The 17,600-nt window shown below is 35.5% G+C and overlaps 1 protein-coding gene and 1 long non-coding RNA gene across 20 annotated transcripts in view; one reads left to right on the forward strand and one right to left on the reverse strand.

The window, feature by feature from the left end:
* The window catches only part of LOC112671710 (bifunctional heparan sulfate N-deacetylase/N-sulfotransferase 3), a 171,431-nt gene that overhangs the window by 109,982 nt on the left and 43,849 nt on the right, over nucleotides 1-17,600 (forward strand). The window lies entirely within an intron of this gene.
* The window catches only part of LOC112671712 (uncharacterized), a 146,067-nt gene that overhangs the window by 66,232 nt on the left and 62,235 nt on the right, over nucleotides 1-17,600 (reverse strand). For 6 of the 18 annotated variants that reach the window (XR_004811413.2, XR_003143814.3, XR_003143815.3 and 3 more), the window contains 3 exons: nucleotides 14,323-14,387; nucleotides 3,783-3,869; nucleotides 1,176-1,472 (listed from right to left, as the gene is read on the reverse strand). The exons of 1 other annotated variant lie outside the window; for it this stretch is intronic. This is a non-coding gene — a long non-coding RNA (uncharacterized LOC112671712). Of the gene's footprint in view, nucleotides 1-1,175; nucleotides 1,473-3,782; nucleotides 3,870-4,933; nucleotides 5,015-7,454; nucleotides 7,558-11,812; nucleotides 11,912-14,322; nucleotides 14,388-17,600 lie in introns of all 18 variants that reach the window. 11 more of the 18 variants (XR_003143827.3, XR_003143819.3, XR_003143823.3 and 8 more) reach the window with 9 other exon arrangements.

Raw genomic sequence — 17,600 nt, forward strand, 5'->3', positions numbered from 1 at the left:
TTTTCTAATAAAATCTTCTCAAAAAACCAAGGAAAGGAGAATGCATGTTACACAAAATAATTATTTAAATTATTTTTTATTAAATTATTTTGTTACACATGATACTGAGAAACAAAATGAAACTTTTAAAAAATAGTATTCATCTTCTCTGTGATGGTTTATTTTATAAATTCTGTGGTAGACCACAGTACTGAGACATTTGGTCAAACAGTATTCTAGATGTTTCTGAGATTTATTTTTAGATAACATTTAAATCAGTAGACTTCCATTAAAGCTGATTACCCGTCATGATATGGGTTGGTTTCATCTAATCATTTGAAACCCTGAATAGGGGATCCCTGGGCGGCTCAGTGGTTTGGTGCCTGCCTTCAGCCCAGGGTGTGATCCTGGGGTCCCTGGATCAAGTCCCACATGGGGCTCCCTCCATGGGGTCTGCTTCTCCCTCTGCCTGTGTCTCTGCCTCTCTGTGTCTCTCATGTATAAATAAATAAAATCTTAAAAAAAAAAAAAAAAAAAAAACCCTGAACAGGGAAAGACTGATATACCTGCAAGAAGAGGAAATTCTCCACACTGTCTTTAGACTGAAACTGCAACTCTTTCCTGGATAATCAGCCTACCACACACGCGCGCACATGCACGTATACACATATCCTGTTGCTTCTCTTTCTCTGTAAAACCCTTCCTAGATGAGAGACTCCTAACTCTGGGAAACAAACAAGGGGTAGTGGAAGGGGAGGTGGGTGGAGGGGATGGGGTGACTGGGTAATGGGCACTGAGGAGGGCACCTGATGGGATGAACACTGGGTGTTATACTATATGTTGGCAAAATGAACTCCAAAAAAAAATACACAGGGCAGTCTGCGTGGCTCAGTGGTTTAGTGCCACCTTCAGCCCAGGGCCCAATTCCGGAGACCCTGGAATTGAGTCCCATGTCAGGCTCCCTGCATGGAGCCTGCTTCTCCCTCTACCTGTGTCTCTGCCTCTCTCTCTCTATCTCTCTCCCTCTCTCTCTCTCATGAATAAATAAAATCTTTAATATATATATACAAAAAATAAAACCCCTCTTAATATACTAATATGCTCTTCATACTATATAACAAATATATCAACTGTGCATAATTGATTAGTGTAAGTGTACTTTTATTTTACATTCCAAAGAAATAAAGTATACTTACCTTCTCTAAGCATGTGTATGTCTGTGTTTGTGGTCTACATTCTCCCTAGTGTCTTCTGACCATGAAAGCTGAATGGTTACAAACCATCTTTAGGCCTTTAAATTTTCCATGAAGTGTCTATTCTCTATCAATTACTTGTTTTCTTACATTCTTACTCAATTTGCAAAATGAAGTGAGGCACAAATGCGTAAGATTTTTCTACTTTATTTCAAGGACAGTAGAGATGAATCACAAAATTCTGTGCAAAATATCCTGTTGTTTTCTTATATTTCTTAAGAAATATGCTTAAGAAAAATGCTGTAGAAACATGAAATGGGAAATAGTTGTTTATAACCCCAAAGAACATTAAAATATAATTGAAATATAATACATACATGTGCTAAAGTATATTTTTAAATGCCTGTTGGATTTCAGAGAAATGAGATGCTTTATCATTATTTAATATTCTAGAAAGCATTTTATTTCATGCCATATATATATGCAAACTAAAACATTTTTAATAATCTCTATTCATTTTAATTATTTTATAAACATAAACTTAACAAATTTAGTTTGCCTTAACAGGAAATAAATCAACTGTACCAAACTTAGCATAATATGTAAGATTTGAAATGATGATAAATCCCTATAAATTAAAGCCAGAAAGCACAAGATTAAATCAAAATGGAAAATCTTTTTATATATTTATTTTAAACTATCTATAATTTTATAATGTACATGTTTCTATATGTGCATGCATGTGTATATATGTGCATATAGAGAGATATATTAATTTACAGACAAAAAAATCCTAAAACATTGTCCCTTCTTATAAGTAGTTTTTGCATAATATTCAGAGCTTAAAAGCTATGGATTTAATAGGTTTGGAAAAGAGAAAAACTTAGTGGAACTAATTCTTACATGGTACAATTGTCTATATCACATTTAATCTGAAATTAGAGTCAACAAACCTAATGGTTTTTAAGCATTCATTCATTCACTCTGTACCTATGTACAGCTGATTGGCTTATTATATTAAAGTAGCTTTTAACTTCACTTACTGTTGATTCCAAAACTGTACATTCTAGAAACATCTTCTTAATTTTGTTCAATTTCTTTTTAATTATAATATTTTTAATGTTATCATTGTGTCTATACCTCCCAGTTTATAGTGGCATCAGTCCATTTGTAAATAGAGTAGAATTTTATTTATGGAGATGGACTTCAAGACATAAAAACAGAAACTCAAGAGATAAATACTCAAGAGTGTCTACACACACACACACACACACCTGTTTTACCCTCTATTTACAGAATAACAGACATGATAAGTGAGTTCATTTTCCAAATACAGTTGACCCATTTACATGTAATTTAAAAGAATAGAATGGAAGTCTTGCTGGATTTAATAAACCTTTCTCTGCCTTCTAAAGCAGACTGTTCTGCACATGATTTACTTATTTAATTGTGCTCTAATACATTGACATCCAGGGTGTGGAGGCAAGTGCCCTCTACATTAGAGTTCTAGTCAGTGATGCTAATGTTCACAAATCAGCTTTTTGTAGGTTTTTTTTCCTCCGTCTTCAGAGATACAAGATATTAGCTATCACTTGCTTTTCATTCTATGAGAGATACGTCAGCGTAGTAAGTATGAGAGAGTTCAGGCTTTGCATACAGATAGACCTGGGTTTAGATCCTAACTCAGCTGTTTGGCTTGTCTGACTATAAAATGAAAATCATAATATCTACTCTCCACAGGGATTCTTCTTATGAGTGATGAGATCACAAGTTATAGTACCTGCCACACATTGAACATTTAATATATATGTGTCCCTTGCTACCACGCTCTACAACACTCACATTGGAAACCTTGCACCTGTCCTGCTTCTGACCTCTTCCTTCCTATCATCTATGAACTAGGCAACTACATAACCAAAAGGGTTTGAATTACATCTAAACGAGAAGTCGGTGATTATGGTAGAAGTCTTTATTTATTCTAAGTGTACACTATTAGCAGAATAAAGAACATAAGCCTAAGGCCTGACTTATTCTGACCTTTAAGTAGATAATATTTAAGATAATCTTTGAAAGGTAGATAGAATTTAGCCTGAAAGGCACATAGATGGAGATGCATACTTCACAGAGAAAATGGCAATCAGGCCTAAACTAAAGCACAAGCATTTGAGGAATAAGAGGTACTTCAGTTTACTCCTTAGTGAGTATATGTGGCAGAAGCTAAGACTTAAAGAATATAGGCCTATTTTGTTAAGCAGTCTGAGTGCCAAGTTAAGAGTTTAATTTAATGGAAAATGAGTTAGTGTTTTCTAAGCAAAGGGGTGTTGCTTTAGGAGGATTTCTCTGGTGTTAGCATTTGGGATATAATAGAGTCGGGAGAAACAAAAGTGAAATCATTTAGGAATTTATTAGAGTGGTTCAGGCAAAGCATAACAAGACCTAACTCTTACACATTGCTAGTGGGAATGTAACTTGCTGCTATCTCTGAGAAAGGCAGTTTGACAATACGTATCAATATTACAAAGGTACATGTATCAATATACATATATACCAATTACAAAGGCACATATACCCACCAATATTACAAAGAAGAGGAGGAATATGTATACATACTTGCTTTTGTAAACATAGAATATTTCTGGAAGAACACACACACCCACACCAATGGTACTAGTGGTTTCACCATAAAGAAATGAGAGGCTGAAAGACAGAAGTTAGTATATGTCTCACTGTGTACTTTCTTGCACCTTTAGAATCTTATATGATGCAATATTACCTAGCCAAAACAAGTGTTTTTTATTAAGCTTTTAATTTTAATTCCAGTATAGTTAACATACGGTGTTATATCAGTTTTAGATGTACAATGGAGTGATTCAACATTTCTATACATTACTCAGTGCTCATCATGATAATCCCTTCATCACCCATTTTACCCATCCCCCAGCACTTCCCTTCTGGTATACTTAAGACTCTATTACCTTTCTCTCTCTCTCTCTCTCTCTTTCCTTTGCTCATTTGTTTTGTTTCTTAAATTCCACATATGAGTGAAATTATATGGTATTTGTATTTCTCTGACTTAATTCACTTAACATTATACTCACTAGCTCCATCCATTGGTATATCTATGTAGATATATAGATAGATATATATATATATAGATATATATTGATTGATATATATTGATAAATATTGATATATATATCACTTCTTTATCCATTCATCTATCAATGGACACTTGGGCTGCTTTCATAAATTGGGTATTGTAAATAATGCTGCATAAACATGTATCCCTTCAAATAAGTATTTTTATATTTGGGGGGTAAATACCCAGTAGCACAATTACTGGCTCCATGCTCAGTGCAGAGTCAGCTTTAAATTCTTTCTCCCTCCCCCTCTGCCCCTTCCCACTTGCTCTCTCTCTCTCTCAAATATCTAAACAAAATCTTAAAAAAAAAATAAGTAGAAGAGGTATTTAGAAAAGTTTAGAAAACTGCCTTGAGAACTGGAAGGGGCAGGAGAATCCTGTCCTCCTCCCATCTCCGCCTTTATCCATGTATCCTCTCTAATAAGGCAAATTTACTTATTCAGTAGGCACTATTCCCTAAACATTGGTATTAAATGAGATCATTTATAAAAAACCTTTGGAGTTCTTTCAAAATTCTAATGTGTCCAAGGTTTGCTTTACTGTAATAATACTAATACTACTAATAATATCCAAGCAAATATTTTTAGAATTTCCCCATAAGTCACTATGAAACATTTACCTTTAGTAGAAGACTGAATCTACTTCAGATTTCAAAACCTTGTCAAGTCTCCTAGTTAGGTTCAGTTCTGGGTAGTTGCTGCTATGTAAAAATGTTGCCACTTTTGGTAAGGAAACATTTATAAACTCTAGTTCTTTTAAACAAGCTAGTTTACTAGTTCCTAAACAAATTCACTTTTAGAAAATGTAATTCCTCATCACATAACAGATTATAGATTCATTTACCTATAAATGAATAATTTTAAAGGATTTACAGCTTAAAGCAAGAATAACAACAGAGACCAAATGCTAGGTTCCTACTACAAAAAAGTTTTTGACATCGATATCTGGTTTAGTTGCAGTCTTTTGTGGCCTTTTCATCTTCTATTCCTAGAATTAGAAACCTTTATCATAGTATTGTTCTCACTAAAACATTGAAATACTTCTGCCAGCTGCCAGTCCCTTTGGCAAAGGGTGGCCTCTAGCTCTGCTAATTCATAAAGTTTTGGAATCTTTTATAAATTGTTTTTTTTTCCCCTTCCTCTTTGGAAATGCTCTTTTTAAGCATTTAGTTTTGTGGTTTGTTTTTTTGTTTGTTTGTTTTGTTTTGTTTTGTTTGTTTCCTTTTCTGAGAGAGAGTGCCTGTGCAAGCAGGGGGAGGGACAGGAGAGAGAGAATCTCAAGTAGGCTCCCTGCTGAGCACAAAGCCCCAAACACAGCTCCATCTCACGGCCCTGAGATCATGACTTGAGCCAAAATCACGAGTCAGACACTCAACCAACTGAGCCATCCAATGCCCAGCATGTAAAATGCCCAGCATTTTACATAGGACCTTAGCTGACTCATATCTGAGTCAGTCTCCTTATCCTTTCAAAGTCCTAAAAGAACTACTTTGATTATAGTATCATGTGCCAAGGTTTATTTCTTAAAATATCTTTGTTTTTTTTTTTTTCAATCAAAACAGTAAGGTATAACTTGTATAGGCCCAGTCAAGCTCTACTATTTTTCCTCTCATTGAGGGTATAGATTGACTTTGTTAATCTAGTGACTGTTTATTCTTCAGTATTCTTTATTCTTACTTTTTGAGTCTTTAATCTGTACATAAGTTTCCTATACAAAATTGATACTCCTTAAATCTTTCAATAATTTGCAAATTACTTTATTAAAGGGGTTATCTTAAATAAATAAAAAGTTTAAATGTTCTTGAATATTTAGAAACTTGACAACAATTAGTCACTAGCTTTTAAAGCCTAGTTTTTCTTTATTCACAAGATTAAATATATTTGGTATGTTGATTCCTCCTCAACCCAACAAAAGTAATTTTAGCTTTATGAGCAAATACAATTAATTGAAACCTCCTGATGATGAAGCTGATTTTGTGATTAAACTGAATTCATTCACATATAAGCTCAAATTAGATTTTCATGGGGTCCATTTTAAGGTTTTTTTCAGTTAAATTAAATACCTTTAAGGAGGTTTAATTTCATTTTCACTATAATTTTCATTATGCTATGGAGGCAGTGCCTTCAAACAAAGAAACAGTGTTTTCTACCAGAAAAAAAAATTTTTTCATTGCAAAATTGAATATTAATTACCTTTGTGCAACACTGCTGCTTAAATCAGGTTTTCTCTTAATTAGTCCATTTTAAATCTATCATAAGCTATAACTGTATTCATTATCCTGTCACTTTTTTAATCTAATAGAACAAAAACAGCTGTTGTCTGGGCTCTAAATAACTCCAATAAGGTCTTTCAGAATGATGTAGAAATAAATCAGAATATAATATCCAAGGTACACAATGCAAAATTAATAAAAAACTAGTGGTCTGAGAGTTGGAGACACTCTTGTGACATGTAAACATTTGTTCAGCAGCTAAAGTAATGACAATGAATTAAACCAATAGAATTACTTCTGGCACTTAACAGAAATCTTACTTGATCATCAATCATTAGCTTATAATAAAAGGGCTGAACTTGCAGTTCTGAATGTATATCCAGAAAAATTAAGTGAGAGACATAAATGTGATAAAGACAAATGGCCCAAGCTAAATTGCTTTAAATTACATTGACCTCATCAGTGTACCTTTGAAACCTGTCCCTAATTGAGAGCAGTTGATTTACCCTTCCAGATTTCCTCTAAAACCTATCAGATCCCACATTCAAAATGTTAAGAGCCCCTTGCCAAATTGTTTTGCAATTGAGCTTTCCTCTGGGTTTTTATATGATGACTAAGCTACAAGTCAGGTAGAAAAACAGTACTCAATGAATCTAAGCCTTAGAAATGAAAGTGACATCTTTTTACTCCCACTGGACACAGTGATAAACTAATGAAAGTAATTTTTAACATAAAACAGTTGTAATAGCACAAAAAATATGAAAGATATTAGGCACCCAAGTGAACTGTGAGCAGGACCACCATGCAAAAATGTCAGATGTCTCACCCATACCCAGGATAAAATAGTCAAGTTTCTCAAAATTAAGGAGGGTCTCTGAGGAAGATATTTCAAAAGAGTTATGCTATGTAGCCAGCACAATCCCATAACCTTCTATCCGTATGAGAGCAGAGAGGTGAATGATTGCCCTGCTGCTCATCTCAGTCCTAGCATGAGGGTCACTGGAACCATCAGAGAGCTTGGTCCGTGTTCCCTGTAAAAGAGGGACATTTAGCTGGTGTCTACCTCATGCCTGGTAAAACTAAAGCATGAGAGTTTGGCTAATTGGTCTGTCAGAAAAGGAAAGGCCATGTCTGGGAAGTATGTACCCTCTTTTCCTTTTTTTTTTTTTTTTTAAAGATATTATTGTTATTCATGAGAGACACAGAGAGAGGCAGAGACATAGGCAGAGGAGAAAAGCAGGCTCCCTATGGGGAGCCTGATGCGGGACTTGATCCCAGGACCCCAGGATCACGACCTGAGCCGAAAGCAGATGCTCAACCACTGAACCACCCAGGCGCCGCTGTACCCTCTTTTCCAAAGTCAGGTCAAAGGCCCCTAAATCCTAGGTCCAGATGTGGAATTCTTAGTAGGAATGTTGCCCCGGAATCCATTTAAAAGGGATCCTGCTCAAAAGAACTGGGGAGTACACTAACCTTGTAAAGGAAACTGCATTGGTGGGGCCTAGAAGGAGTGTCTCCAAAGATGTCAAATAGCTTTAAATATATGTCATCTCATGACACTCTAAGTCCAGTAATAATTCCCTGCATTATTTTCCTTCCTTCATCTCCATGTCCTAAACACTGTGGGATTGGAAGCCTCAGTAAACAAGATGAAGAATAAAATCACCACTGGAGAAGAATCGATCAGCCTCTTTTCCCAGCTTCTCTTAGAGATTCTCTCCTGCACCAGGTCACAGTTGGGAGAGATAAGATTCAATATTGTAACAAGTTTGGAGTGTTACTTATTTCCTGGAGCAAGGGAATCAAACTACTAAATCAAGACCATGTTGGCAACTTAAAACTATCTGAGAACTTTCTGTCACCCAAGAAATCAAGGAGGCCATGATGCCTCTTCTAGCCTTCATCCAGAGATAAGGAGAAAAACACCTACAACTGAATGATTTTTGAAGGGAGTGTGCAAAAAGTAATAAGGTCACTTTAATGATTATATCCCATGAATCCTAAATGCTTAATGTTTATGAGTTAACAATGATTTTGAAGAACATAGATACTATATTTAGAGTTTTTATGATGACTTGATGAAGAAGCATGCCATAACGTGAAATATGTCCTTTGCCTTCTATAAATAGAGCAGATAAAGACAACTAGACTCTGATGCTAAAGGAGACAAAATACAGTATTATATTCAATATAACACTTGATAATATCGTACAACATGGCATTAAGAGTATACAATGTCCATTTACAGCAGAACAATCCTACTGCTTCAAAGTCCACCCTGATTTAAAAAAAAAAATTAAATGTGCTCTGAATGCTGATTTCTTTTTCCTACATATGAGGCAAGAACCAAAATGATCTCCAAAATATATTCACATATCTTCTTCAAAATAGACCCAAAGGGCAGCCCTGGTGGCTTAGCAGTTTAGCACTGCCTTCAGCCCAGGGTGTGATCCTGGAGACCCGCAATCGAGTCCCACATCTGGCTCCCTGCATGGAGCCTGCTTCTCCCTCTGCCTGTGTCTCTGCCTCTCTCTCTCTCTCTCTCCCTCTCTCTCTCATTCTCTCTGTCTCTAATAAATAAATAAAATCTTTAAAAAAAATAGACCCAATAATTTTAATAGTTTAAACTTGGGGAGAAGAATTTAAAGACAAATCAAAATGTCATATTTTTCCCAGTGAAATTACTTCCTTCATCTTTTTCAGGTAACACATATTTCTATACTTACTATGTTGTCAGAGACACTGTATTGAGCCCTTCACGTGTATTATCTCATTAAATCCTTACAAGTAATTTGTTTAAACTTGGAGCTATTTAAAAGTACTATTCCACCCCACCTCCTACCCCCACCACAGTCTGATGAAAGACCATTTTCTATTTATTCTCTTTATTTTTCCTCATTCACAGTTGGTCTCTCTTCCCCCTTCCTGCCCCATAGCTCATTATCAATATAAAGCTAAATAGTCAAAACTAATCCAATATCTAAATAATGCTTCCCAAGAAGTGAGAATCTTGCAAAATGAGAAGCAATGACTTGATATGAAGAAGGAAGTATTCCTCAGAGCTCAACCATAAATTGTCATCATTCATGAACTCCGCTAAACTGTTTCCTCTTTCCTGTTTTGTTCCTCTTCATGTTCCTGGTGAATAGGAATAAAGCCCAGAGAATTGGGCTACAATGCTGAATTCAATTCAAGTAACTCATAAGATACCAACTTTTAAAATATACATTGTTTGACTCAGTAATTTCACCCACTTAAAAACTTTCCTAGGAATGAAAAGATACAAACCAAGATATATCAACTATGATGGCTAATCCAGTGCTATTTATAACAATGAAAAGTTACAAATAACCCAAAAGGCCGATAGTAGAAAGTAAATTGCAATGATTAATAAGATACTTATAGCCATTAAAATATTTATATACATGTTTTAGAAACATTTTTAATTATATAGTAAGCTGCTGAAGATCTATTGCTAAGTAACAAACACTATGTACCAAGTTATGCTGTATTTTAATAAGAACATGCAAATTTTACAAATATATGTGTATGTGTGTATATACATACATACATAGAATACCCTCTGGATGGGTGGTGAACTTGCAGCGATTTTGGTTTTTTATTTTATTTTTTTTAATTTTCCAATGTCTTACGCTAAACAGGTAATTTTTAACAGCAAAAAGACAACCCATAATGAGGTAGACTTCAATTCAGCAAACACTTGTTGGTAGTCTATTATGCAATTAAATTAAGTTGGAAAAAGATTTTTTAATGAAACATGCATATAAGTGTAGATACAAAGAAAATTATAACATAGTCCTGCTCTTGGTGAGCTCACATTTTAGCAAGAGTAACATAAAGGAGCAAAGGCAGCTTACCTCAATAGTTGTTATGACAGCATAAGATACATTAGAGATACAAAAGAAGAACTGGTCACCTAAAACTGGGAATGTGATAGATTGAAAAGAGACAAGAGGGTATTCCAGGTAGATAGAAGAAATATCTATGAATGCATGGAGGCATTTATTGGAGTGGAAAGTAAAAGAAGATGAGCAGAAAGATATGAAGATAGAGAAGGTAGGAGCTAGATCATGATGGACTCTTGAAGCATTAAGGGCACAGACTGTAGAGTTATACTGTACAGTATATTACATGTGACTATTAGACACTTGAAATGTGGCTATCCCACAATGAGACATACTGCAAGCATAAAAATAACATACCAGGTTTTGAAGACTTGGTAGCAAAAAAATGCTAAAATCTCATTGTATAATTATAATATTACATAAATTAAACTATTATGTAATATAATATGTATTATATTATTATTAACATAATTTAATGTTGACTACATGTTGAAATGATAATATTTTGAGTATAGTAGGTTAAATTAAATATATTATTATAATTTAAGTTGTTTTAATTTTTGTAATACAGCTACTGAAAATCTTAAATTATATATGTGGTTCACATTATATATCTATTCGACAGCACAGCTTTAGAGAACAGATTAGAAGAGAACAACACTGAAAGGAGGAAGACTGGTTAGAAGGCTTTTAAAGAGTCCAGAAAAGATGCAAAGAGGGGTTGAACTAGGCAAGTACAAATAGGGATAGAGAGGAAGAGATGGGTATATAAAAGATACTATACTGATAATATCAGATAAGCTAAATAAGAAATGGAGCTGAAGTATGTGGAATACTCTACATTTCTTGGCCTGATAAAAATACGAGTAGTGACCTTAGACAAAACAAGGAATACAAAAAGAATACCAGCTTTTGGTGTAAAGATTTATTTATTCAAACATTTACTTACTCATTCAAACATCCATTACACCAGCCATGTGCTAGTTACTCTCTAGGTGGTCAGGTGTCAGGGATCTAGCAATGATCAAATAAATGAGGTCTCTGCTCTCCTAGAGCCTACTTACACTTTTGTGAACATATAACAAGTTCAAGTTAGCCATGTTTAAAGTAGAGGGCTATGGGATATTCAGGTATAAATGTTAACTTAAAACTTAGATGTTTGTGTAAAATTTAGGACAAATATATGAATGGTAGTTAGATATTTGAGAATCATCATAGTGCTTCCACCTAGGGACAGCAAAGAATAAAATCTTAGGAAACACCACCTATTCAAGAAGAACATGAAGAAAGAAGATCAGGGAAAGAAACAGGTGAGGAGAAATAGGAGAAAACAATTCCAAAAAAGCCATGAAAGGAGAAAAACTTAACTGTGGTCAAATGGAGCACTGCCAAGTGCAGCAGATTGATAAAGACTACCTACCATGCATCCATAGGACTATATAATTTGAGGTCACTGCTCATCTTTGACAGGGCACTTTCAGTGGAGTGGTAGGGACAAAAGCCAGACTGGAAAACAAAACTGATAAGTAAAGACAGCACCTATATACTGCTCCTCTGAAGAATTTTGCTGGGATGGACAGTGGCTAGAAAAGATAAGCACTGATGTGAGAGCCTAAAATGAGAGAGAACTAAAGTATGTTTTCAGGTATTAGGGAGGGACCAGTAGAGAGAACTAAAAAGAAAGGAAAACAGAGGAATAAGTGATAGAATGAGATCTCTTGAGAGTTGAAAGTAGATGGGGTAGAAAGCACTGGGAGAGACATATTAGTCTTGAATGCAAAATAGACACCTCTGCCTGACCATGATGGCAGCATAGGTTATTTCTGACTGCACTCCTTTTCACAAGGACTAACATCTATTTAAGAACAAGACACCAGGGATCCCTGGGTGGCGCAGCGGTTTGGCGCCTGCCTTTGGCCCAGGGCGCGATCCTGGAGACCCGGGATCGAATCCCACGTCAGGCTCCCGGTGCATGGAGCCTGCTTCTCCCTCTGCCTGTGTCTCTGCCTCTCTCTCTCTCTCTCTGTGACTATCCTAAATAAATAAATAAAATATTTAAAAAAAAAAAAAAAAAAAGAACAAGACACCACTGAGAGAATCCTAGAACATGGCAATGAGGCTGAAGCATAGCCTTGAACCTTAGAGATCAAGACAGTAGAAAGGATGCAGATCTGCCTGATTCAGATCTTCAAATGAGTAGTTTTGCCAGCTCTAGGGCCAGTTTTGCCCATACCCAGGCAAAGCGCTGAATCACAGTCTCACCCACTATGAAGAGTACCTTCAAGTGCCATCTGACCAGAAGGCTGGTGACAACTCCTTAAAGCTATGTGGCCAGTGGCCCTTGAGCCAAGAGGTAGGAGAGCAGAGTCAGTCACCCCCAGAGGAAAGCCAGTACCAGAAGTGGAGACTTTTCATGCTATGCACAGGCAGGGAGATTAATTCCTAGCCACAGCTGACAGTGTCTCCTGGCCCCTCCCAACTAGGCAGCCTACTTAGGAAATTGAAAGTAGCCTGGAGAGGCCTAGGCAAGAGGCTGAGACATAGCCCAACACATGGAGGAGAGTATCTTCCAGCCCCATCTGACCAGAGGACTGACAAAAATACCTGAAAGCCCTGAGGCCCAGAGGCACTCAAGCCAAGAGAAGAACAGATAGAGTTTACAGAGCAAAGCCAGTGGCCCTGTTCAACCAGGGAACTTATGACAACAAAGAGCTTTACCAGTTTTAGAGCTACTTATTCCATTGCTCCCATTCTGGGAATTTAATTCATAGCTCCACTCATTGCTGAATAAAGCCTTCAGCCTGTCTGACCAGAGAACCTAACCAAAGCATGCAGGAAGTTGCACAGCCCATTTAACAGCCCTATATATACAGTGGAATTTGAACAGAGAGCACAGCCTGTGGCTTGCCCGGTCTGAGGAGCAAAATTGGTAGTTACACCAGACCAGGGAATTCCGTGCACACTCAGGTCTGATTTGAGCCCCCTAACAATGAGCTATACAGGGCCTGGGCACTGGCCTGCTGCCTTGCCAGAGTAGGAAAGTTAATTCACAGTCCTAGACACTACTGAATGTAGTACCCAGGCCCAACCATCTAGTAAACATGACCAGAGAATTCAGGCAACTGCAGAGCCTATCCTACAGCCTTTCTTGGGTATAGAAATAAGCTAGTAACACTATCCAACTGTTCTCAACTAATGGCACAACCCACTATGCCAGTCCTTAGAGCTTCAATAGTTGCCTCACCCATAAATAGACTGTAGCAGACCCCACTTGCCCAAAGGCATTACCAGTGAACATACCCAGGAACCCAAACTGAGCTGGCTAGTGAAGAACTATCTCTGCCAGGGCAAACTGTTAAGTCTGGAAGAGAAGTCCCATTAAAAAATGTACAGATACAATGTAAGGAATCAAGGATCATGAAAAATCAAGTAAATATGACACCACCACCAAAAACAAACTAATAAACCTCTAATAACTGAACTGTCAGAAAAAGAATATGAACTGTCAGAAAAAAATCAGAATAATCCTTTTAAGGAACTTAGTGAATTACAAAAAAATATAGATAGACAATTAAAGGAAATTAGGAAAACAGTATATGAACAAAATGAGAAATTTGACAAGAAAATAGCAACCATCAAAAAAGAGAGAGAGAGGGCAAGAAATCCTAGAGTTGAAAAATAGAATACCTGGACTGAAGAACTTAATGGAGTTTCAAAAGCACACTCAAGCTTACAAAAGACAGAATTAGCAACCTGGAGTATAGGACACTGGAAATTCCCAGAGACACAAAAGAAAAAAGAATAAAGAAAACTACTGGGAATTATAGGACACAATGAAAGAAACAATATTGTAGTATTGGAATTCCAGAAAAAATAACAGAAAGAGAAAAGAACAAAATATATTTAAAGCAATAATGGCTGAAAACTTACCAAACTTGGGGAAAGAAATGGATATCCAAATCTGTGAGGCCCAAAGGATACCAAATAGGCTAAACCTGAATAGGAATACATCAAAACACATTACAGTTAAATTGTCAAAAGTCAGAAACAAAGAGTTTTAAGAGAAGAAAGAGAAAAGAAAGAAGTTACATACAAGGGAACCCCCATAAGACTATCAGTAGATTTCTCAACAGAAACTTTTCAGGCAAGAAGAAAATGGGATAACATATTCAAAATATTTTAAGAAAATAACAACAAAAAATTATATACCCAGCAAAACAATCCTTCAGAAATAAAGGAGGTATAAAGACTCCTAAAACAAACAAAAGCTGGGCAGCCCAGGTGGCTCAGCGGTTTAGCACCGCCTTCAGCCCAGGGTGTGATCCTGGAGACCTGGGATCGAGTCCCACATCAGGCTTCCAGCATGGAGCCTGTTCCTCCCTCTGTCTGTGTCTCTGCCTTTCTCTCTCTCTCTGTGTCTCTCATGAATAAATAAATAAAATCTTTAAATAAAAAAAAAAAGCTTCGGGGCCTTACAAGAAAATCTAAAGGGAGTTTTCTGAGTGGAAGTTAAAAAATGTTAATTAATATCCTAAAAACACAAAGGTAGCATAAATCTCACTGATAGTAAACATATGTCATAGTTATATTTTTCAATATGGTAGCAATGGGATGCAGCAAAAGCATCCTAAGAAGAAAGTTTATAGCAATAAATACCAATATTAGAATGCCAAAGATCCTAAATAATCTAACTTTACACTTCAAAAACCTAGAAAAAGAACAAACTGAACCTACAGTTAGCAGAAAAAAGGAAATAATATAGAACAGAAATAAATGAAATAGAGGGCAGAAAAATCATAGAAAAGATTAACCAAACCAAAAGTTGGTTTCTTGAAAAGATAAACAAAACTGACAAAGGCTTAGCTAGACAAACCAAGGAAAAAAGAGAAAAGACCCAAATCAACAAAGTTACAAATGAAGGAGACACTGCAACTAGTAGTACAGAAATTCAAAGGAGCACAGAGGCCCCTCTATGAACAACTATATGCCAAGAAATTGGACAAGTTAAAGAAATGGAAAAATTCTTAGAAAGATACATACAGTTTCTAAACCTGAATCAGGAATAAATGAAATACCTGAATAGACCAATAACTAGTAAAATTGAATTAGTAATCAAAAAAAATCTTCCAATAGAGAAAAGTCTAGGACCAAAATTCACTGCTGAATTTCACCAAATAATTTAAAAAGAATTAACACTAACACTTCTCAAATTCTTCTAAACATCCCAAACTCATTTTATGAGGCAAGCAGTATTCTGATACCAAAATCAGAAAAGGAAAATACTAGAAAACTATACACCAGTGATGAATATGGATATACAAACTCTCAATAAAATAACAGCAAACTGAATTCAGCAGCACATTAAAAGGCCACTAGTCTTAGTAAATTCAAGAACATTGAAATCATACCAGGTATCCTTTCTGACCACAATGGCATGAAACTATAATTAAGTAACAAGAAGAAAACTGGAAAATTCACAAACACATGTATTAAGCAATACATATATTAAGCAATACTCTCCTGAACAAATAGTAGATCAAATAAGAAATTAAAAAATAAATTTAAAAAGGTTTCTTGAGACAAACAGAAGCGGAAACCTACCATACCAGAACCATGATCATGTGGGATTTATCCCTGTGATACAAGGATGACTCAACATATTCTAATCAATTAATGTGACACATCACATTAATAAAACAAAAGAAACATATGATCATTTCAATAGATGCAGAAAAAGCACTTGACAAAATTCAACATCCATTCATGATAAAAACTCTTAACAAATTAGGCATAAAAGGAACATATATCAACATAATAAAGGGCATGAAATAAATAATAAATAAAGGATGAAAATTTTCCTCTAAAATTAGAAATCAAGAAAAGGATCCCCACACTTACCACTACTATTCAACATAGTACTAGAAGTCCTAGCTAGAGCAATCAGACTAGAAAAAGAAATGGAAAAAAAAAAAAGAAATGAAAAGTATCAGAATTGGAAAGAAGTAAAATTGTCTCTATTTACAGATGACATGATTTTATATGGAGAAGACCCTAAAAACTCTACTAACAAACTGTTAGATATAATCAATGAATTCAGTAAAGCTACAGGATACAAAAATTAACATACAAAAATCAGTAGCATTTCTATATACTAATTTCTGAAAAAGAACTAAAGTCAATCACATTTACAATAGCCTCAAAAACAATAAGATACTTAAGAATAAACTTAACTAAACTAAACTTTATTTCTCTATGCTGAAAACCCTAAGACATTGGTGAAAGAAATTAAAGAAGATCCAAATAAATAGATATGGTATGTTCATGGATTACAAGAATTAATATTGTTAAAATGTCAATACTACTGAAAGCCATCTACAGATTTAATGCAATCCCTATCAATATTTCAATGGCACTTTTTACAGAAGTAGAAAAAAAATCTCTAAAATTTATTGAGAACAAAGCCCCTAAATAGCCAAAGAAATCCTGAGAAAGAACAAAACAGGAGGTATCACACTTCCTGATTTCAAGCTATACTATAAAGCTATGGTCATCAAAACAGTATGATACTGGCATAAAAACAGGCAAAGAGCAACAGAATAGAATAGAGAGCCCAGAAATAAACCCAAGGATATCTAGTCCACTAATATTTGACAAGGGAGCCAAGAATACTCAGTGAAGAAAAGACAGTCTCTTAAAAAAAGTGGTGGTGGGATAATTGAATATTCACATGTAAAAGAATGAAACTGGACCTATTTCTTATACCATTCACAAAAACTAACCCAAAATGGTTTAAGACTTCAATTTAAGACCTGAAACTATTAAAGTCATGGTAGAAACCATAGGAACAAAATTCCTTAACATGGGTCATGGTAATGATTTTTTTGGGTATGACACTGAAAGTACAAGCAACAAAATCAAAAATAAACTAGTGGGACTATATCAAACTAAAAATCTGCACAGCAAAAGAAACCACAGAAAGGGAAAAGATGGGACACCTGAGCAGCTCAGTTGGTCAAGCATCTGCCTTTGGCTCAGGTCATGATCCCAGGCTTCTGGATCAAGTCTTGCAACAGGCTCCCTGCTCAGTGGGTTGCCTGCTCCTCCTTTTGCCCCTCCCCTTGCTTGAGCTCATTCTCTCGTCTCTCTGTCTCTCATAAAAATAAAATCTTTTTTTAATATTTTATTTATTTATTCATGAGAGACACAGA

This window comes from Canis lupus, chromosome 32, assembly GCF_003254725.2.
Source record: "Canis lupus dingo isolate Sandy chromosome 32, ASM325472v2, whole genome shotgun sequence".
NCBI lineage: Eukaryota > Metazoa > Chordata > Mammalia > Carnivora > Canidae > Canis > Canis lupus.